At 35.6% G+C, this 23,764-nt stretch overlaps 1 protein-coding gene across 1 annotated transcript in view; it reads right to left on the bottom strand.

The window, feature by feature from the left end:
• The window catches only part of LOC115232705, a 158,224-nt gene that overhangs the window by 83,505 nt on the left and 50,955 nt on the right, over positions 1–23,764 (bottom strand). The gene's annotated exons all lie outside the window — the stretch shown is intronic.

The raw sequence follows: 23,764 nt of genomic DNA, 5'->3' as shown, positions 1-23,764 counted from the left end.
TCGCATATAGCTCTATCTAGAATTGGCGATCTCCTGTGCTTCAAATTGTGCTCCTGTGTTCAAATCAAGCATCTCTATTTAGGCCCTGATATCATGCTGCATCCGCGAAATTATCCACATTCTAATACACCATTGAATTTTCAATATATTTACACTTCGAGACATATTCTTTTCGTGAAAGTCCGGCGTTTCGCAGCAATTGCTTCGCACAGAAACGTCAATAAACTCGGTTCATACGCGACAGCGTCCGTCGAAATATCGATCAGGAGGCGAGACGTCGTCGACGAGACGCCGGTGTTATCTCGTGTGTCCGGCGATTACTTTCCTAATTTGTGATAGCGTTCGAAAATCCGATACCCAGCAGCCAAGCGGACGAAAGATAGAGCAACGCGGCGACGATGTTGGATACACACATACAAAGTCGATGCCAAAGTCAGCGAAAAATGGAGAGGCGAGGGGAAGTGGAGATAAGTGGATAGCCGCTTCGAGATAATACGAGAAAATTCTCGGTGATCTTTCCCGGACCTTTGGTTGGAATATCGGTTCGCTAATGGATCCTTCCGTCTTCCGCCAACTTTTTTGCCCCCGCGCCATCATCATCGCGAGCCTTGGTAGGTTCGGAGGCAATTAAACTTCGTCCGATTACGTCCGCGGGCCGCAAAGCAGATCAACGAGTGATTCTCAATCGTCGTCCTTCCCTTTCGCTTTCAAATATATGCGCACGAGATTCCGGTCGGCTTCACCCAAAAGTTTGCTCGCTTACGAGAGCGGACTTCCCGGATGAGTACTTTATGAATTATATGCATCGATAAACATCAAACTTGTCTTAAGCGGAAATCAAGAGTGAAAAAGGCTAAAGCCGCATTTCAATTCTTAAATGCATTCTACAATAGTTCGTTCCATAGGTTTTCGAATAACCGTCAATAGCCGAAAAAACACTTTTCGGTACATTTGAAATTTGTTATAAACCGGTTTATTTCTAAACCTATGGAGCGAACTACAATCATTTTGATCTCATTTGAAAGATAATTTAATTCCAAACAAAAAGTTTTCTATAAACATGGGTCGAAATATGTTTCCTTAAAAAGTTAGCGCCCAAAAACCTCTGAACTCACGGTTATTTTTTACATTTTTACAAACATCAGAGAAAGTATGCGTCTTTTAACAAAAAAAGAACCGAAACAAAAGTTGTAGAAAATTTAATTATCTTTCAAATGAGATCAAAGTTATTGTAGTTCGTTCCATAGGTTTTCAAATAACCGTCAATAGCCGAAAAAATCCTTTTCGATTAAATTATCTTTCAAAGTTATTGTATTGGGTTGAACGGAAAGTTTGTGCCGTTTTTTCGGTCTTCATCTCTTAGTGAAAAACGGAACGAACTTTCCGTTCAACCCAATATAATATTTCTTATATAGATCCAAGTGCCTTTCATTCAGTTTCTGATAAAATCATAATATCATAATTTCTTTTCATTTTTTTCCACATTAATATTTTTAAAATAATTTATATATATCTTGTTCTGCTTTTTTTCGTCACTATTTTTGGAATTGTAATACTGGATTATGATATTTTTACATCTAGTAATATAAAAATTGGCGAAAAATATAATTCAATAAACTGAATATTAACGGCGATACACGGATAAGTTGTTGCAAATATCGGAAAAAAATGTATAAGCATCTTGCCTATAAGAACGGTACAACTTGTTGAATTATTTCTGGAACAGTCGATACATACAAAACGTCATGCGCAAGCCAGTATATGTTTCGCGATATTGTCGACCGCACCGGCGACATGGCAATATATTTCTCTTGTACTCTATACACTTACGCTTTATCTAATGAAGTTATAAATAGCCTTGTGTCCACAATTAATAACATTATTACATATAATAAAAAAATTCGAACAGAATTAATTTATATTACACATGCTCCTTCATTATAAACTCCATTATCGCATGTAATAAAAGCTGGGTTACGTGACTCGTATATATATATATATATGTATAATGATAATAATAGGCATTAACGTGCAGAGAGCCATTGAATTGCCGAGTAAATTATCCGAACGAGGCTCCACATTTCAGCTGGTGAGCTTCGAAGATCGATCCCCATGGCGGATAGTTCTGTGTAACTGACGGTCAGAGAGAATAATTAGTCTTTCCCAATTAATCTAATTGACAGTCTAAAATGGCCGGTTGGCTTGCGGTCGAATCGGGTCGTAACCAATACGCGATGGACTGAATACGTTTGCCCGAACGCGGTACGGATCGGAAGCTTTCCAATCGACTTAAAATCATCGGTTTTAATTATGTGAATTAACGATTTAACTTACCCAAATGGCCATTTAATCTGCAAATATAAATCTCGTGAGTCGGGAAAAATATCCCGACGGGGGATGCATAGTATTCCTAATTATTGTTAACGTTCTGTGCGAATTTCCACATTATCGAATTACGGTGATTAAATGTTGCGGTTTAATACTACCGCTGAAACATTATCGATGATATGTACGTTCAATTTGTATACACCACAATAGTAATTTCCACGATATTACATTACGTAATGCCTAATTTTATTTTTTATTAATAAATTTGTTAAAACAATTTTTATTAAGAAAAAATGAAGAAAATAATTAATATTACTGATGTATATATTATATGCCACATTGGTGGAAAGTTGGTTTCTCTCAGTTCGCAGACGTCGAAAAATATATAGTATGAAAGATTAAATTGTTTTGTAAATGCCTATTTTTAATTACAATCAATTTTTCACAAAAATTTATATTTTTATGATTGATATTATAGGATTTTTTAAATAAAAGAATAATTGTTTAAATTATTTTCATGCTATGGCGACAATAAAATTAAGCAAAAGTGAGTGAATTTATCAATTGTCGTAAATCAGATTCACAACACATTGATGCTTGTAACTAGTATTAATTATTGACGTAAAACCATTTTGCCATTTTATTTAATTGGTTAACAACATGATTTCATTAACAATGCATTCACAAAAATATGATACTATAAACATTAATGGCGTAAATCTACACTTTATCTACATTTGCGTTGCATACAAAATTTTTATTTCGCTACAAATATATATAAATTTGCTGAAATCTTTTTAAATAATCATGTGATATTTGATACATGTATCGCTGTCTCACATATTTAACACATTTATATTAAATTCAACACATTTAATTGATTTAACTTTTTACCGATGCTAATCACGCGCGCAGTTTGACGCATTGCATAATTACGAGTTGACTTACCTTCCTTTAAAGTTTATTATTTGTGTAAGTAAACTAGAAAATTGATTCTTTAGCATCGATCTTCCAATCTTAAAGTCCAACGATTCAATATGCATATACTGGACGCGACAACACAATAGTGGTCACGTCGTCATTGGTCATTTTCGAGTCGCGGACGTCCGTCGAGAGCGGCGGGAACGGTCAACCCCCTGACGTCCCTCGCAGCGATGAAAAATTCATCCCCTCGTTGTGAATACAAATCGAGCCATTAAGATTCAAAGTGTATGGAGGTGCGGAACGACGACGCAAGAATTCACGAAGCGCACAATGCCCGGGCATGTACATATTATTTTTGCGACGGCTTGCACGATTAACCTCTGGTGTCTGCGTGAAAAAAAAAGAAAAAAGAAAAACAAAGATGTTTTTTTGAGGGGATCGTGTAATTCCTACGTAGACATGAATTAATTTCGACGAAATGCGAGACGCATGTTCTGAAAGATGCAACGTAAGTAAGCAGGGGCGAGAAGTATGCGTGATAAAAATCTTAATAATTAAAACAGGCGTTCACGTCCTGAAAAATGAAACTGCTTTAAACGAGCGGAAGCACAGCTAAATTGTCGCACAAATTGCGAAAATTGCAAAGATACGAGAACCAAGGGACAGGCGCAGAGTTTCTTTTTATTTACGGAATTTTTTTAAACGGCTAACTTACTCGTTCGCGTTTATGTGAAATCCCACCTCGGATATTAATTAGAACTGAACACCTATATAATGTACGATAGCGCCTTTCACGCTGGCAGTCGCTTGCGTATCCATATGCGTAAGGTATTCGATGATCCCGGGATATCAGAAGGAAGATGGAATCCGTTTGAAGGACATGCGAACTCTGAAGTGATAATGATGCATAACACAGCATAATTGACGTAATCGATACGTGCGTTTCGAAATTCATGCGTGCTCGTTGCACGGACGCGCCTCGTTTCCCGTCGCAATAGCGTGTAAACGCGCGGACCCGAAATAATATTGCACATTTCACTTTCGGTATCACGTTACGATAGACGGGCCTCGTCAGCGTAGGATTAATGCGGCTGGCGGTTTCAGGAACGGAATCCGCATTATATTTTGCCGACAATTGTGTGCAACGTGCCTCGCGTGCAACGTCATGTAGTCGAGAATTCGTATAACGAACAACCGTCTGTTTCTCTGTACTATTGCCAGCATAATTTGGCCGCAATAGATTCTATTTAAATTAGAATGCTTATCATGCTACGTTTTGTAATTCGCGAAGGTAGTTTAACAAGAAATAAAAATTGAAGAAAAACTTGTTCTCTCTCTCTCTCTCTCTCTTTTTGATATAAATTGAATTCTGGAAGTCTTAAAAAAATATCTGGTTTCTAGATGTCAGAATAAGAAGGCGGAGTTATTAGTTCAATTGATTCTGAACGATGTTATAAAACTCTGTGCCAAATGACATGCTCGAAAAATTAAACGTATGCACAAGAGAGTACGAAATTTTATTCGGTACAACTAGTCTCGTGTCCGCGCGTCTATGTGGTTTCGCATTCATTCGTCTCTGTAGCTGCTCGATATTCAACCCGGATCCACTCATCCTTATTCATTGTCCCTCTACATTCAATGCGGAGCATTTAATGAGGGAAAATAGCTTCGGACCTCCTTATGTTGACAAATCTCAATTATGCGAGTGAACCACAAGAGGATAGGAAATTTGCACTGCGAAAATTCTTGAGATTTATATATCTGCGGAGGGAGATATTATATCTACAAATATAGAGCGAATATATCCAAATCCGTTATAATTTTTTTAACTGAAGTCACATCCATAAGTTAAAAAATTGAGAAAATAAAAAACTACAAAAAATAAAAATTTTTCTTCTGTTTTGTAAAAAATTTAAAAAAGCGCTAAGACTCATTCCCTCATTTTTGAGATCTTTAAAAGCAAGAAATTTACGATACGCGTATTATGCTGTATCAGAGATGTCCCATATAAAGCACTTGAATACTCTTCCGTCTAATTGCTTCGCTATCGCAGAAACAAACAAGATACTAAGTGCACATCCCGCGGATCCTTTGTTTCTGTCGATCCTTTCCGAGCAATGAATGATTAATTAAACTGTCACGTCGGCGACATTAATTATCGACCGAGTGTATAATAAGTTACGTTCAAGTTACGTTTGTTCCGGCAAGCATCGACTTAATTCCGTTTCAAGACTCGAGCAGATGCGCAGGAGTTAAAGTTTTAGATTATATGTATAGTAGAATCTCTCTAACGCCGTGTAAATGAAATGTTTGTCTCGATGAAGAAGGCAGTGATTAATTGCTGCGCACAAATAATATAATTTGATATATATGTTTAATCCTAGATAAATAACGTTATTTTGTTTGTTGTTGATAATGATGAATGAAATCATATCATAAAACTGTATTCAATGTTTTCGAAAAAATAAACAAGAAATGTTTTATAAATCTTTTTATTTTGTTTTTAACATTAAAATTATTAAAATATCTTTATAATTAAAAAATTGATGGATTAGAAGCTAATTACTGTGCTGTGTGTAAAGGCGCAAACGTTCCGAGAATAAGTCGTTTTGAAAATCGCTTCGTAAATGATAGCCACTGTTATCTAACCGGAAGGACGAAAGAGACGAGACGAGTAGACAAAACTTAGGAGAAAAGATAGATAAATGGTACGCCAAGAAGCTAAATACACACGCGAGAGGAACGAATTAATCACAAGCAAAATGAAACTTTTGTTAATATTTATCATAGCTAACTGGCTGATGCCTGACTGCACATCCTCTTCGTTGCTTATCGAGCTCCGGTGAATTTTCCGCAGAAGTTAATTAGAATAATTATGCTGGCGCGCCCCACGAATCTTGCATTTGCGAGCAACTTTACGTCGCCGATCTCCGCGTTTCGCGCCATTCGGAGAAGTTACGTGAACGGAGAGGATTAATAAGATAAACTTTGCATCTCGATTTTGTTATCGGAATAATGATTTGAATTGCACATTAGTAATAATCGAAAGTATTAAAAGAAAAATGGTAAGAATCTACGTAATCTCCTTATTACCTTATTTATAATTGAACATCCCTTCTACGATATCTAATTTTGCACCACTAATCAAGTTATTACAATTCTTTTTAAAGATTCTACTTAAAAAGAAGATTGTAACTTTAAAAAATTGCAAACATTTTGTAAAAATTAAAACATATTTTTATAAGAGAATCATGTCATTTTAACATGATATAAAATTAATTAATTAATTTTAAAAAATGTTTACTAAGGGCGTAAGAAAAATAATAAGACTTTCGCGTTTTGGCATTTCATATAGAACGATCTATTTTGAAGATACTCATTTTATTCTTGAAACGCAAATATCTCTTCACGTAGATAGGTAATGACACAATAATTGACAATTCGTTCTTAATCGTTCCTTATTAATCATAATTTGGAATAAAAATGAAAAGTGCAAGTCGCGCCTAAAGAATTTTTCTCTCAGCTCGTTCTAGACTGTGGTGACTTTTCAGAAATTAATAGAAGTTCCAAGGCTGAAAGGAGCCTTTGGAAATCTCCACTTTCTATTTAATTTCTACTAAGTGGAGCAACTATATGCGACCGAGTGAACGAGACGATTTATGGCCACGAAACTCGTTTCAATATTCTCCCGTTGTACGTCGGTTTGACCCTCAGAGCTCCCATATATCCCTTATTCTATTTTTCTTTCGTCGCTAAAGTTTCTCTAATAAATATCTCGAAGACCGTGAAAGTATTCCCGCGTATATTTCGCTTTTTCTGCAGATCTGGAACTCGTACCGTTAATTAAAATAATTATCGGCGAGCGCGAATGAGAATCAATGGTATGAGTTTTGTTATTCGAGATCTTAAAGTGACGTTCGTACTTTGCATAATTATTTATTTAATTAATTATACGGCAAAACAAGTTTCAGACGCATTGAAGATATACTGCAGTTAGCATCACAGTTTGCTCATAAATTAGCAAATTTTAATATAATATCTTTCCTTAATATATATATTAAGTTTTCTTAAAAACGGTGAAATAATTATGTAAAATAGTAAATTGCCTAATTAATTTTGTTTTTACATTCTAAAGTTATTTATGTCATCTCGCGCGTCATCTGGCTAGCCTTCAAGGTAAATTTTCAGCAGTTGTAAATTCGTGTTACATAAACGATGCTATATAAAACTTCTGCAACGCCGCTTGTTATTAAATCTGCGCATGTGTGTTGTCGCCATAAACTTCACGCTGTTTTCAAATCAAGCCAGCGAGATTGGCGGCGCAAACATGTATAATCATATTCATCAAACTCTTCATCGGAGCAAATTTTTCACAAATCTTGTTATCCATATTATACTTTCATTATTTCACCAATCTGGTTTTTTACGATTGTCGCGCTACACTCTGTGCTTCCTGGTATCGTGCATGTTTCATTGAAATATATTTTTCTTATTATTATTGAAGAGATATTAACTTTGATACAGAGTCTCTTATAATAGCACATACATTTACTATGCGAAAGGCCTATTTCGAAATGATCGCATGAAAGGAAGTAACCATAAATTTGCGATGGTGTCGGGTGCACGCCTACAGGCAGTTACGTCACTTGATTACCTATCTATCTACGACAAATTATAATGCACATCGTGAATATTCCACAAACTCTGTCTTTTCCGACATTCGATGATAAAGTGACTCGGATCGTTCAATTTACTCACGCAAAGTGGTAATGCGCGGCACAAGAGAAATATTGCGAGCGCGAGTTGACATATTGCCGGGAGAATAAAAGCAAGGCAGAGCATACTAGATTTATAAATTCGTGATTCCAAGATGCGAGTGCAAAAAATTAACGTGGGCAAAATTGAAGATTCTGAAAAAATTATATGTTCTTGATAAATTATTGCACATGTATATCTGCGAGTGTCGGTTATTCCAAATTTTTTGAAAGAACATATTTCTCTATTATCATAATTTGACATTCGAGACAAAATATTTTGCATAATGATGAAATTTACCAGTAAACTAGAGCGTAAATAGGTTGCGGATGGCAGATTAGAGAATATTAAAAAGTAAGGGAAGGATTTACATCAAGCGGTTAGTATGGTCACAAGGGATCGTTAAGTATGCAACATTCCTCTGCTTCGTAAAATTGCATCACATAAAGAGACGCTGATAGCAGTTTAATGGTCTAGACGAGACTCTTGGAAGTTAATGCAATAATTTTTATAGCGCATTTAAGAACTAGATATAAAGACATTGTTATTTAAAATAGATATATTTCATATTTTTGAACACATTTTTCGCAAATTTAATTACTACTTATAATAAAATTATGAATCAATAATCATAACTAAAAATAAAGAAAAATATCTTTATACCTATTGAATTTATTTCAATAATAAATAAATAAAGAATATAATTATATTATTTTATAAAAAAAAATGATACAGAAAATAAAATTTTATCATTATTACGATAAAAAATTTCCGGATCACTTACAATTACAGAAACCAGAAACTCGCGTATAGAGGCAACGAGGTGTTTACTGATTAGAAATACCAGACTACCCAAAACAGCAGTCAAACATTTAGGCAGGCAGTTGGGTAGGCAGGCAGGCAGGTGAGCTATCAGACTGGCTATCAGAAGCCTGTGATAAAGAGGCCACACCGGGATCTCGTCGATGTACGAATCACGTACGGACGTGTACACGATCGCACAAGGGGAACGGGATACAAAACCCGGGTCGTACTTCGTCCGGATCAATATTCACCAGCACAGGACTGCAGGAACGTGAAGTCGTGACCGTGCACGCGGCCTTCACTACTGACAGCGTGGCGCCTGTGTATCTTTCGGCTATACAGACTGCGATCTTTGAGAATGACATCCACCTTAATAAACTCTGTATGTATGCTCGGTTTCGGAAACACCGCGTGAGTCTCTCTGTCTCTCTCGCGTGAAACATGTCGAGAACCAAATTACGCGCTTGCAACGGAGTTGCACCCTGCTTACTGGAGAAGTGGATGATTTTGTCGCAAACTCTCGCAATAATTTCGCATACTCCTCGTACACGGATTGCTAGCACTTACGGCGTGCTCCATATTCTCGAAGTCTTTATATCAATTATTAATCTTCATTATGCTTGAGGCAAAACGTTTCCAAAGTTTGTAAAAGAACATCCAAATTTAATGTATCCTTTAAACAGGATCGAGAAGAAGCCAAAGTGTCCAACTATTTCCATAGGGATTATTTCTTATTCGGAGTTTTTATAACATTATGTAAATTTTATGTGCAATTTCTCATAACTAATGTTTCAGTAGAGTTAATGTTTTAAACCAATATTAAATTAAAAAAAGAAGTTTTCAACTTTTCTCATATATCTTGCGCATGTTTTATTTTAGATTTTATTGTGCCAAACAAATTTTATTTTGCTGTACAAAGGGCAGAGTAGCAGGTTAATTGAAGCTGTGAATGCAAGTTCCTCGTTAAGGCTGCAAGAAAGAATATTCTTGACATTGTAAAAGAATAATACTTTGACGGTATATGGCATACGAAACGAAGTTGTACTAATGAATAACAATGCATTGTGCAAATAATTCATTCATAATTAATTAAATAAAATTAACTAATATTATTATTACAAAAATAAATTATTTTAATTATAGAACAGCTGCACGTAATGTAATATAATTTGCCTATATATTATTTACTTCATATTATATTAACGTTCATTAAAAGATCGTATATAATGTTTTGCATTTCTCTTTCTGTATTTCGCGACATAATTTTCAATTAAACTCTCTTATCGATGCCATTATTTAAGCACGTAACGTAATGCATGTAACGTTAGCATCGTATGTTCTTATATATTAATACCCATCTGTGTGTAGCATCACACCTTAGCTCCCCTTGCTTTCGCGCCATGCAAGCCATGAATTAAATTACACACGATGTAGGACAGCCCTTTGTAACAAGATTACACTCGGTAACTGTTCGCTGACCGTACACATATAGGGTGCATGCCCTGTAGCTTCAAAGAATCGGGATCACGCGATATAAGTGAAAAGAAAAACACTATTAGCTCTGATTTAATAAAGTAAATAAATTCATTAAACAGAAACCAATCAATAATTGCGTACGTAGAAATAAATCTGTCACATAAAGTAATCGCGACGTCGTAAAATCTGTCCAAGCAGAGAAACAAGAGAAAATCTCGAAAAAGATATCTCAGAATATGTTACAACCGTTATTACAATAAATACAGCAATAGTTACGAGACTGAAGTCTTCCTTGCATCTGCTCGTGTTTGTTGCGAGGCGGCAAGGTACTAATTTACACGCCACTTTGTTTGTTATGGCGTCTTATTTGAGGTACAATCAGCACCTCGCGAACGTTCCACAAACAGACGTGCGTCTTCAACGGGCTGACACCCGGTGTCTACAATTTAATCGCGTCTAAGGTGATCTACCAGCCGACACTTTGACAACATCAACTACTTTTACTTGTTAATTATTTACATAAGCGGCGATCTAAATTACAAAAGAGTCTTGAAATGATCCTCTTTGAACAGCTACTTGCCATGCCGGATACATATCGTGTTTAAATTTAAATAGACACAATCTATTATCTAATGACAAGACTTGCGTAGCGAAAGATAGTTGTTTTAATAGAAAGATATATAGCGAGAATCGCGCGCGCGAAGTTGAATTGGATGCTTGCTCGTAAATTATTCCGCTATTACCGGAAAGAGATGTAAACGGACGAATAGTTATATCTTGTAGCGTACACGTCTCTCGTTTCGTCTAATTAAATTGCGTTACGAAATTCAGTGTAGCAGCAACGTACGACGAATGAAGCGTTCTCTCGAAATATGCAGAGAGAAAGAAATAGAGAGAGAGAAAGAGAGAGAGAGAGTGAGTTCGGATACTATGTCGCGGTTAATTTAATAATACTGTTTGACATCTTTGACAAGGATATTCGCTTTTGCCGGTTATTTAGGCGGGACAGGAACAAAATTATACGCGATCCAGCCAGTCCTTTGTGCGTTACACGCTTGGCTAGCCTCTCTTCATCCGTTGCCCTTCCTGCTACGATCCGGTCCATTCGCCCTCCGCGATTTCAGTCCGAAACCACGGAGAGTTCTCATCCCCTATTGTCAAAAATTCTCCCGTTCGTTTCGGGATACGCGTCGACGACAAGGACGACGATGACGAGACGCGCTCTCGCGCGTTTGTTTTGCAAGAAGAGACGAGATTGCCAACCGCACGCTCGACACACGGTCGCTGAAATGGGATAAACGAATACGCTTAAATCCCCCCGTAAGCTCGTTTCCAGTGTGTTCGCGAAATCAAGATTTACGACGAATTTTTAAAAAAATCACACGCGCCTCCCGCGACCCAGTATGAGCGTTGTGCCGTTTTCCGTCATCCTACGAGGCGCCGTGTATCGTAAAATTTATGCGATATACCATGTGAATCCACGATGTAAAACACGAGAGAACGAGCTGGCGAACAAATGCGAGATTTACTCGCTCGAGGATACGAGACGAATGGACGCTAATCTTGAATCTTGAATTCCGCTCGTCTGACAGATTAACTCTCACTGATGTTCTTATCAATGTGATAGACTGTAGATATGAAGTAGAAATGTAACTTGCAACAAAATGCGCATAATGATGACATAAATGAGAGATCAATCTATGATTAGATTGCTTAATATAATTATGTCACGTTAACGTGATACATTATAATTGTGACATTATTATTATTATTATACGCTTATATATATTTTATCGATTATATTCTTATAATTTATACATATATTAACAATAATATATATAATTATAATCGTTAATTTATATAATGCGTTACGCATGTACGTATATACATACGTGTTGCGTAAGATTTGTAATACGTAAAATGAGATAATTACTAGTCAAATTTAAAATATTGTTCAAACAATGATGAACACAGAAACGATGCGCAAAATTCGCGTGCATTAATATAATTTATGTACAACGGGAATATAAAGAGAAAAAAAAAAGAAATTGTAAAATGCAATTGTAAAACAAAGATAGAGAAATAGCATAAAATACACAGTCACAATTTACCTCGCAAAACGCTATGACGCTATGACGTACTGGCCATGTTTATCTCACTATATGTATTTCACTATTTGCTGGCGCTTTAGAGCCGAGATAAACAAGCGAGTTTAAACTCGCAAACTTGTTTTTACTCGAGCATCAAAGATTTTCACGAGGATGAAAAACTCTCTCTCTCTCTCTCTCTCTCCGTTATATATATAAAAACCTTTGTGCAAAGTTTTTATTCACTGGATGGAACAAATGTGATGCGGCATAAATTAAATGTGTCACATTAATGCGACAAAAAGCAAGAATCTGCATAATAAACAGGGATGCAGTTTTTTTATTATGCTAGAAAGATTATACAACGAGATGATGCATTGTAACATTAATAAACTCCCAGTGAGCGAAAAGAAAAGAAGATATAAATACCGGTAAATTAATCTATATATACATTATGAGATAATGTTTGTGCATATTCGCAGATTTTACGCTTGTCATTTTCATGTCACAGCGCGACATTTTCGTGTAACCGCACTGCAATATTTATTTTTTAGATTTGCGTTTTTCTGCGGTTATTTCGCAGTTTTAAATCGAACCACTCACACGGATGTAAAATTCGTCGTGCAAGTAATCGAGATTCATGTCAGTCAGAACAGTCGCATAGTGCGATTACTGCACACGATGCACGCCATGATGCATTACAGGACTTACAGGGATCGTTGCAAGTACGGTGTTTCTGAGCGCCGCATTATTGCTTGCCGCTTGAATTGAAACTTCTCGGAAGTTTCGTGCGCTTAATCCTTTCGAAGCACGTGACTGTGAATCACGCCTTGTCTACGGCGCTTTTATTTTTTGCAATAAAGATAACACATACGCGGATTACCTTTACCGAACTCTGTAACGCGACAGATAAGTGTCGCGACGAATTTTATCGTTCACTTTAATGCAAGACAGAATACTACCTTCCAAAAATTTTAATCTACAAAAATATATAATATTTCAAAAAATTGTACAGAAAAGAATAATGATCAAATTGTTTTTACTGGAGAAAAATAAATTCTAACTCTAATTCTACTCTCTCTTGCAATTGACGCAAACAATCCTCGTGATCTCGTACCTTAAATCTGACTCGGATACTACATTCAACCGGACTGGTCCGAAGAAAAATCGGAATATCTGGGATTCTTAAAGACCAGCACGTTCCGGCATATCGTTTAGCTTTGAGAATGACAACCCGTGCCTCTTCGTTATCTAGAAGCGTCGCGACGTTATCCAAGCCATTGAAGCGTAACAGAAGACCCTTCTGCACTTTGCATCTTCAAGCAGCGGGGTATGCCCGGCAGCCCTTTGAGCTTTCAAGACATCAGAATCGGCTCACTCGTAGCTCACTCGCCTATTTTTCCATTGCCTGCGTTCCTTGAAAAATCGAACGGATGCATCCGATCGAAGTACCAGAGATTTAGCATATTATCATATGTTACTTTCATTTTTTATATACAGTGCGTGTTCTCTTTTCGTTTCCTTAAAAAATGTAATAATTCCAAAGAAAGTGATAACTATTCTTCTCATATCAGTTTGTGTTCTACTAATTCAAGTACTTCTCTTTCTTGTATTGGCGATAAATAAATAAGTGAAATAATTTTGCATTAAATTAATATTTTTCTTTATAATTTAAGATTAATACTGAATAACAATTCTGTCTTTTTAATACTACGTAACAATTAGCGCTACATTAAAATTCGACAGTATCATTACGATTATTCATAGCCGATAAAGAATTAATACTGTAAGATAAAATACTAAATGCTCAATATAATTGTCCCATAATAATATTTATTTTCATCTCCCTCTATTTTCTCTAATTTTATTTTCTTTCTTAATCTTTTTATTTTTTTTCTATAATCAGTTTTACGCGAACGTACCTCAATGTATTGTAAAATAATCTTCGTTCCTCTCTCTTCTTGTAATGGTTCACTTTGACTTCTTTCCGCGTACCTCGTTGTTAGTCAACGGGATAACGGAAATCAATTTATTGCTCCTTTTACTTGCTATTACGTTATTCCTTTGTGCGGTACTATACTTTATATTTTTTTCTTATTATTTTTTGGACAAACTTTTCTTGGAGCCATTAAACGACTCTAGGCTTTCAAGCGAAATCTTCCAGGATGAAGGATGCTAAAGACAGAGGCGCGACTTCTACTATATCAGCTGAACTCGTGGTATCAGCCAAAAGTAGCAAGAAAAGTGGCGAGCGGGATTGCAGCCAGCTACATATACATACTCTAGCAAGGTGTGTGAGATCCTAGAAAATGATTAACTTACAAGAAAAGAACTTTAATCAATTCGTTCAAAACATGATCAAAGATGTTAAAAAAATATAATATATTAAAATATAATTTTTAAATTAAAGAAAATTTTATATAATATAGGTATATATTTAATAAATTTAAATATTTTCTCTTGTTCAAAAGTAAATTTATCTTATGATATCTTAGGATAACTTTTAAATTTGTAACACAACAATTGTATTTTTTTATAAAATGCGTGATATAAAATTTGAATTTTTAATTATTCAGAAAATGGCAGCATAGAGATTAGATTTCTCTTTGACATTTCGTAAACGTTTAAACGTTTAAGGAAGTTCAGCTTTAGTTCTAAATTAAATTAAATTAAGTTACAAGTTAGTTCTAAAAAAGATATTATTACTGCACAAATATTATCTTTTCAGTTGTAATAATATTTTTCTAATATTACAACGACCGTTTATGGTACGGTACGATCTTACGCACCTCGCAATGCAATTGCAAGCACTTTAGTACTGCAAGGTTGGAGAATCGTATATACCATATTGGCGATATCAAAGCAGAACGTAGCAAAGCCATTTGAAATACATCGTACCTTACGCGCAACGCAATTTCACGATACATCGACCTCTCGTCGATACCATTGCGTCTATAAACGCATTGCAAGGTATACAGAGTGAAAGGTATATTGGATAATTTTTTAGAAATTGCGAAGTACACGTTAAAGACGATAGCATCAGATGTAGAAATAATATTGATCGTAGCACATAGATATAGATATATCGTCAACTTCATAAATCAGTCTCGCTTCATAAAGCTTCATAAATCGGTCACGTTAAATTCCAAGCGCATTTGGGTTACCGTCGTGCGTTTGTGCGAATACAGTTAACTCTCAGCACTTCTTTTTGGCCTTCGTGATTTTATTTTGCCAGCTGCCGCCACAGCGTCGCCTTTAATTCGGTGCAGTTCCTGGCCGCAACTTATTCTCTCAAATTTGCGCGCTTGAAAAACGAATGACGACTGACATATGAAGTTAAAAATTCGAAAAATTTTCCATGCGGACGACATGCAACACCAAATACTCGAAAAATTCGGTCAATCGGAATTGCTAACGGCAGCAATTTTATACAATGCTTGCTTGTATTCAAAAATGCTAAAGCATTCAATGCTGAAATATTCTTTCTTGATTTTGATATGAAGTTATATAGCGTTATTCATATAGATAAAATAAATATTCTGTAAGATGGACTTATAATACAAAGTTCTTTAATTTTATTTAAAAATAAAAAGAAAATTAAGTGGAAGGACGTTATTGTTTCTTTGCACTCTGCATTACGGCTTACATCGTAAATATTGCGGTAAGATTCAGCGGTCGAGAAAAATATTTCATCCAAGTGTTCGGTGTGTTTTTGATACACGCGCGTTTGCGCCGAGATTTATGCGGCGGGATATACTTTAAGTAAATCGAACTCGGGGATTTCGTCCGCGTATTATTTCCGTGCAGTTTCGCGCTTTGTTCCATCTTCATTTGTCTGGCTCTTTATGTGCGCGTAATCTACCGTGCGGCGAAACATTGCAGCCAGTTTTCCTCGAGAATTGATAGCACTGCGTGCACACGAGAAACGATCGCTATCGATACATCGGAAATGCACTACGAAGAAAACAGCGGGGCCACTAACAACTCGCCGAGCTTATCTTCCAAAGGCAATTTCGAGTAGTTAAAGTGATGTAGATTCTATACGAAGAACGGAATTACAAACATGCTTCAAGCGATACGGAACTATGCGTGAAGAACAATGGTTTTTAATAGTTTTGAAAAATTATTCGTCGAAGGAAGATCCCAAATTATAAATTCGCACAAATGAGTATGCATAATATTCATTACTCTTTGTAAAGGAATTTTTGTTTCAAAAATTATATATACATGTATATATAATAAGGATTTATAATAAGATATATAAGTATATATATAATAAGAAAGCAAATAAATTTCGGTTTAAAAAATAGTTTATATATGCTAGGCAGCATATAAAAAAAGGAGATAATCGGAAAATTTTTATATAGATTTATAATTTATTATAAATACAGATAAAACTTTGAATATATATAAAACTTTAATAACTCCGAAAATGCTGATCGTAAAATTCCATTCATCCCGAATTTATAATGAAATTTTAGCCACTTTTATGTTGCTTTGTAAAAGTTCAAGAGTACAAAAGAAACTTGAGACGTTTCGCAGGCCGACGTAGAAATTTAAAAAAAACCCTGCATTGGTTAATTTTTTGATCACTGACGTTGCAACGACATGGCTGTACTACTTGCAGCTTGAAAGATTTTCTCGAGGAAAAATATCTCATAAATAGCGAGATGCTTCTGAAATATTGTAAAGAATAAATTTTCTTTATAGAAAATAAAAAAATATTCGAAGTTTACAAAAAATGTAGAATTGATTAATTTATTAATAATTATTTTTATTATTAATTGCTTTTATAAAGTAATTTAAATTTGATTAGTTTAGTTTTTGAAAACCACATTTAAAACTTTTCTCTAAAGTCGCTGATCAATGGGTTAATTTACCAAGCACTAGCACGTCGTAAAAATGTATATATGCAACATGAATATCAACTCTTGATGTATTTTATTGAAGATCCTTGGTAGAACGTACCAACGTGAATGTATCAAAAGCTAGTTATTAATCTACGCAATTCAGCCAAGGATCTCTCCGCGATATAAAAATAACGAAATTCCAAATATGTTAATTCAATAGTAATTTTGTTAGTTGTAATGTGCTGCTTTTGTCACCAGTTACAAATGATATATTTTTTGCCAAGTTGAGAGTATTCGAAAATTTAAAATCGATTTAATGTAAATTTAATTTAATTTTAATATCTTTAATGGAAATACGAGAGATAAATTATGATATAAATATAATATTTTCATTTGACAAGAAATTGCATTATTTACAGTATTTATTGATGAGTTATTAATACTGATGCGTCTGTTTTCCAATTTTTAATAAAAATTATATATTTATATAAATGTTTGAGATTATATAAATTTTTGATAATTGCATTCTCGTAATAGATTTAAGAAAATTACTTGATAATATTGTCCTCCTATCTCAACCGATTCTATATCGAGCGCGACCAATCAGTGCAAAAAAATGAAGAGTATCAAGCGAAAGACCATTTAAACGTTTTTCCAACAGAATCATTACGATCGTACGGTAAATCGTTCGGGGAAGCGACTGGAATGAAAGAAGATTCCAATCTACCGCGAGACAGACAAGAAGTCGCGAAAATCCCGCGGAGAGGATAGAAGCGGAGAAAGTGGAGTCGTCGTCGAAAGCGCAAGAAGAACAACGCGACAGGATCGTAGGTAGCGGCTACAAAGCCGTTGGAACACGAGTTTCCAGCTCGACGTTCTAAAACGAGTAGGAGGGAGCGACGTAGTGGCGAAAGAAAAGGGCAAAAAGAGGCGGCGAGGGAAAGCGTAGAATTGCGAGCGGGTCCGGTCGGCGAAAGAATGGGAAAAGTTAAGGGACGAGGCGACTCGTCTTGGTCGAGGGGTAGTTTCGCTCCGCTCGTTTCGGACTGTTTAAATCGTCCGCTGTGCGCGAGAATACGAACGTTCGCTTCTCTATCCCCTTGGCCGCGTCTCTTCTTCTCGCGTTCGCTCAAGCGCGACGATGGTAGTAAGTATCAGGCAGTACGATAGCGCGAGTTGCATCCAAAACGAAGAGAACGACCTGGGGAAACTACCTACTTAATTCTACTCTCCACCCTGTCCCTACGCCTGCTGGACGTTTCGTGTTTCGGGTGAAAAATACATGCTTCCTCGCACATTCGTTTCCGCGAACGTTCACCGGTAATGATGTACGCGGTGCGCGCCGCCTTAATTTCCTTTTGCAGTTTCTGTAGTTACACAGTCTGATGGATTGTTAAATTATGATATTCCGCAGAGAAAAATTCTCAAAATGGAACTCGATCCCTTCGGTACGCAACGTGAAATATATCTTGAAACTTCAATATTTAAAGTATTAAAAAATTCTATCAAAAATAAATAAAAAGATCATTTTTTTTCTAGCTATAAAATTCATATATAACCAAATATGATGATGATATTACTTTAAGAACAAAATATCTTGAAATATGTTAGTGACCGTAACAACGGCATAATATAAGACACGGAGAACAAAGGCTAGTTAATGACATTTTGATAAAGTTCCAATTAAATATCGATAAGATTACGTCAGATGAGTGTGCGTTTTAATTTAAAATTTTAGTTTAAAATTTTCATCATTTCTTATCTTCAACACATGTGATTTTTATCGCTTACTTAAATTTTATTTTTAATGAGTAATATAGTAATCAATACAGTATTACTTAATGGAATAAATATGATAAATTAAGATTATATGAAATGTTCACATGCTCTCTCTCTCTCTCTCTTTTTCTCTCGTGCGACAGTCGTATATAAAATGTCTTCTCGTTACGATATTATACGTAACAAATTCTCCCTTTAAAAATATCTAGTTTATCAGTACAAAATGCAATAGTTACAATTGCATCGGAAGGATTCGAGGGATCAAATATGTGCCAAGTTTTCCGCAGCCATCGGCGGAAGAATGTCATAACGTGGCAGTTGCAGCCGCTGGCGAATCCAGGTCGCGTCGCACGCGATTCCCAGGGAACTCAAGGCGAAACTCTTCGGAAGCCGATACCGTCGTCCTCGGTTTTCGGATTTCGCGGTCCGCGACCGCATTCATTAGCGGACTCGAAATTGCGGCGATCCGCGCGAATGTGACTATGTCAGATTGGCTGTGATAGCATCGGAGAAGTTGGTAGCGCAGAGATAGGATAGCGCTCGGTGGATATCGCGGGGATTTTCCAGGCACGCCGGGATCGAGGTTGCAAACCCCCAGCTACAGGAACAGAACAGTAGGGAGGGGGTGGCACTGACACCACGACCTACATACAGGCCATTGTGCTCCATACCGTATATCCCAGTCGGTTGCGTCATCGGACGGCACAGCCGCAATGTCGAGTCCGGATTTCGGACTCGAAGGCAGGGCAAAGGCGATCACCGATCCCTGGACGCGAGTCCCGTCCCGTTGTTCGGGGGTGGTTATATAGCGACGAGAAATTCGATTGTGACTCTTGGAGCAAAACTCGTAGATTTAAAGTCACAACTGTAAACGAAGGGTCGATTTCACGTAGATATATTTCTCTTTAAAGACACCTCTCATAATTTTTCTTCCATCTCGACTGCTAAGTTAGAGTTCTTGCTTTACGATGAATAACAAAATATTACGGATAAATTTTGCACGCAACGAATACAAATCTACATATAAATTCTGGAATAAATTCTTAAATTAGTTTAATTCTTTTATTTTATTATTAGTAATATGTAATAATAAAATAAATTAATATTTTTGGCCATTTCATATAGTAGGAAATTGGATATAAATTTTGGTACAAACGACGTAAATCTACTTATATTTTAAAACAAATTCTCAAATAATCTAATTAATTAATATCAAATAAATAATTACTTTTTCATATAACCATAAATTTGTTTTTTTTTCTTTTGTAACAAACTGTCTGCGATATGAATATTGTGTCGCTACAAGACCAAGAAAATAAAGGCTGCAATCTCTCTGTTACGAGATATTGGAAATTGTATGAAATCTACATATTTATTGTAAGAAATTAGTTTGTTTCCCATAATATTGAGCGTTTCGCGGAGTTCTGCCGCATTCTCCGTGGCGATCCTTTATTAAAATACTCGCTGTTTTGTTATGCAATCTCGCCAACACTTTTCGGCATCGTACTTTCAAATGAAATAATGAGTGAGGGAGATTGTACATCCGAGCCGCAACTGCATTCTACTGCTCGGCGTGCTGTATAATCGAGTTGCGTCATCGGCCGATGGCGCAGCTGCAATGTCGAGCCCGGATTCCGGCCTGGGCACAGCAAACTTGGCTCTTGATCGTTTTCAAGTGGCGCATGCTCGGCACAGTACGATAGAATCGTTCTTTTTTTCATAGATGCTATTTTTTTCGCCGCTTTCGCGTAGCGAAAGTTAAGTGGCTTAATGAGAGCAAAGTGTCGAATAACTGTTCCGATTTATTTAAATTTTGGCATTTAAATAAATCGAAAGAAAGAAGCTCTGTTTTGTGTGTGCGTGTGTCAATAAATTGCGTTGCACAGGCGTTAAAAGTTTAAGCATCGCACCGAACGATCAATAGAGAGAACACGGAGTATGCAGATTAAAATTATCAATATAATATCTTCCCTTACAATACCCTTACTCAAACAACAAGATAATTTTAAAATTTTAAAAGGCAAAATAAAATTCTGTTAAAATATTATTATTATTATTATATTGGGATGATGAAATAGAGAGAGAGTATGCAATTTCACTAAGAATGAATAACTTCTGAAAAAACGCATAAAAATTTTTTTTTTTTCTACGAAACAAATATGCCTGGCTCTTTTTTTACCGGCAGACAGCATCGAACAAAGAAACCTTATACAGAATATTAAAAAAGTAATTTAGACCTCGATGTGTCACAGGCGCACACACAGAGTTGCACATAAAATGTATCATTAAAGTTAAAATGAAAGAGTTACGGAATACATTTTCTGTTCTGACTTCATCACTCATCGTCGCAGAATCGCTCCAGTCGTGCGAGCGTCGACGATAAACGCGCATGGGTGTGTGAGAGAAAAAAAGTATAATATATTCAATATTGAAATTTTATTGCGCCGTGCGCGTCGCTAACGACGGTGGAGAAGTGCCGGCTCTCCGGATACATTTCCAGGGCGCCGCGAGACTCTTGCACGGCAGGTCGCGTCATTTACCCTTTGTAATTGAATGCGGAACACAACGTGAATATTCCGGGAGGACACATGACACAGCAACGCAAAATCTCTAAATTTATGCAGATTGCACGCGCAAACGCGTGCACTCTATTTTGCACGTGCGTGCATCACGCGTGAATGCGATCCGCGCGACGAGAAACAATCGGGAAAGCGTTGAGTGCTCGGCGCGTACTGCTTTTCCGAGATTTCCATCCCGTTCGTTGAACAACGATCTCTAAATTAAGCCGCGACAATCTGGCTAGAGCAATTAAAAGCAAACAGTTTTACAGCTTATCTTATTTTCTCTTTTAATTTGGCGTGCTTAATCGTTATACGCGTTTTTGTTAATAGCACTTTATTATTGCGTCGCTAGATCAGCAAATTCAGCAAGTGCATGGTAAAATACGTCGCATATACAGAATATTCTATCGAGCCAACGTAAATTTCCGATGCATCTATCATGGGAGTCGCAAGCGTTACGCACATGTAACGCATGTGATGCCGACAGGGATATTAACTTCAGACATAAATGCATATTTCTTCGTTTGTTGATTAAGTTCAAACGTACTGACATATTGTCAAGTCGACTACGATGAACAAAAATATATATATTTTAGCGTTCTTCAAATTTATAATAAGAATTATGATGCGCACTGTTCCTGGAACTTCTTTATTTATATTGTTATATTAATTTTCGAGAATAAATTTTTTGAAGGATTAGTAATGCTGCTTACCTTTAATCGGCTATCGGTATTTCACAAACACGTTGATATAATTGATGGAAAATATTTTTATCGAGACAAGAATTTTTAATATGCGACTATCTTTAATATTCGATAACTTTTAACTGTAATTTTAATAACGTAATTTAAGTAGATATGTAGATAAATAGATATGAAAATTTTTCTAAAAACGCATACAAATATATAAATATTCATGAAAAAATTAAATTATTTAAAAAATTAATAATGTAGCCATTTGAAATAAATGTTACAAAATAAACATGATATATGCAGAAAGAGAGATACAAAAGAAGCAAGAACTATTAATTTTAACAACTCCTATTAAAATGCAAAACCTGATTTAATTGCCAAAAATGACTTAATTTGCAACAGACGATTGAAAAGAGCGTTTAAATGAACATAGAGATTGTTTCATAGGGATTATATCATTGATTTCGATACTTAATCAAATTGTACATGGATCAATTTCTATTCCAAATACACGCGAGCTGCACATTGTTTCAAAGCAGTGAATAACTTGAATTAATAGAACACGGAATCGTCGATCCGATAAAACGGATATGCCCCATTTGAACCTTGCCACCATTTGTGTTCCAGCTCTAAAGTTTGTCGAAACTCCCGGTTTTCCAGTTAAATGCTAAGTTTGTTAGCAGCCGCATCAGCGATCTTAATTTCTGAGTTTAGGATAATATGATGATGGAAACTTTTGTCAAACGAGCTAATTTATATATTGTATAAATGCAGACACGCTTTAAATTATATACGTGTATTCTCGGCATTATCGCAGTATGTGAAAATTTGAAGTATTGTATATTACATATAAAATTTACGTTCCCAAAATTCTAATTCAAATGAAATGTTTTTATGAAGTAAACATTATTATACAAAAATAGTATAATAGCATTTTTCCGATACCTTTTAGGTGAATAGATTCTATAAAATCTACTTTATGCGTTATCAAAATCATTAGTAATATCGTTAGTTGCCATCATTTCTCGGAAATCGACGTGACAGTATAAATAGAAAAGTTTTAAAAACAATGCACGTCATACTTTATCATGAATGTGAAGAACACAATGATATTCTTGTGCGTCGTAGTTGGCTTGACAATATGTCATTGTGCTGGAACTCAATCAACGAACACCGAAGGAAATGTCACGTATATAAATTACACTGACGACGATTCTGTCGGATATGAAACGGTTGAAAGTAATTACAATAGTAAGTATAATACAACAAAGAGACTTAGATATATAAAAAGTCTCTTTGTTAAATAATTTAAATTGTTTTTACCAATTACACAATTTTACCAATTTACATAAGAGATCGCGCTAATTTGATAATATGATATTTTGACGCACAATTTACTCTTGAAAAATATATATGCATTACTTTCTAATTTAGAATATATTTTTAATTATATCAGCTTCGTATTAATGTGTGCTATCATTTTTCTTAAATAATATATATATACATAT

Source organism: Formica exsecta, unplaced genomic scaffold (genome assembly GCF_003651465.1).
Source record: "Formica exsecta isolate Colony F162 unplaced genomic scaffold, ASM365146v1 scaffold149, whole genome shotgun sequence".
In the NCBI taxonomy this organism is placed as follows: domain Eukaryota; kingdom Metazoa; phylum Arthropoda; class Insecta; order Hymenoptera; family Formicidae; genus Formica; species Formica exsecta.
Note: the sequence above shows the minus strand (reverse complement) of the source record. Positions and strands in the feature narration are given on the sequence as shown.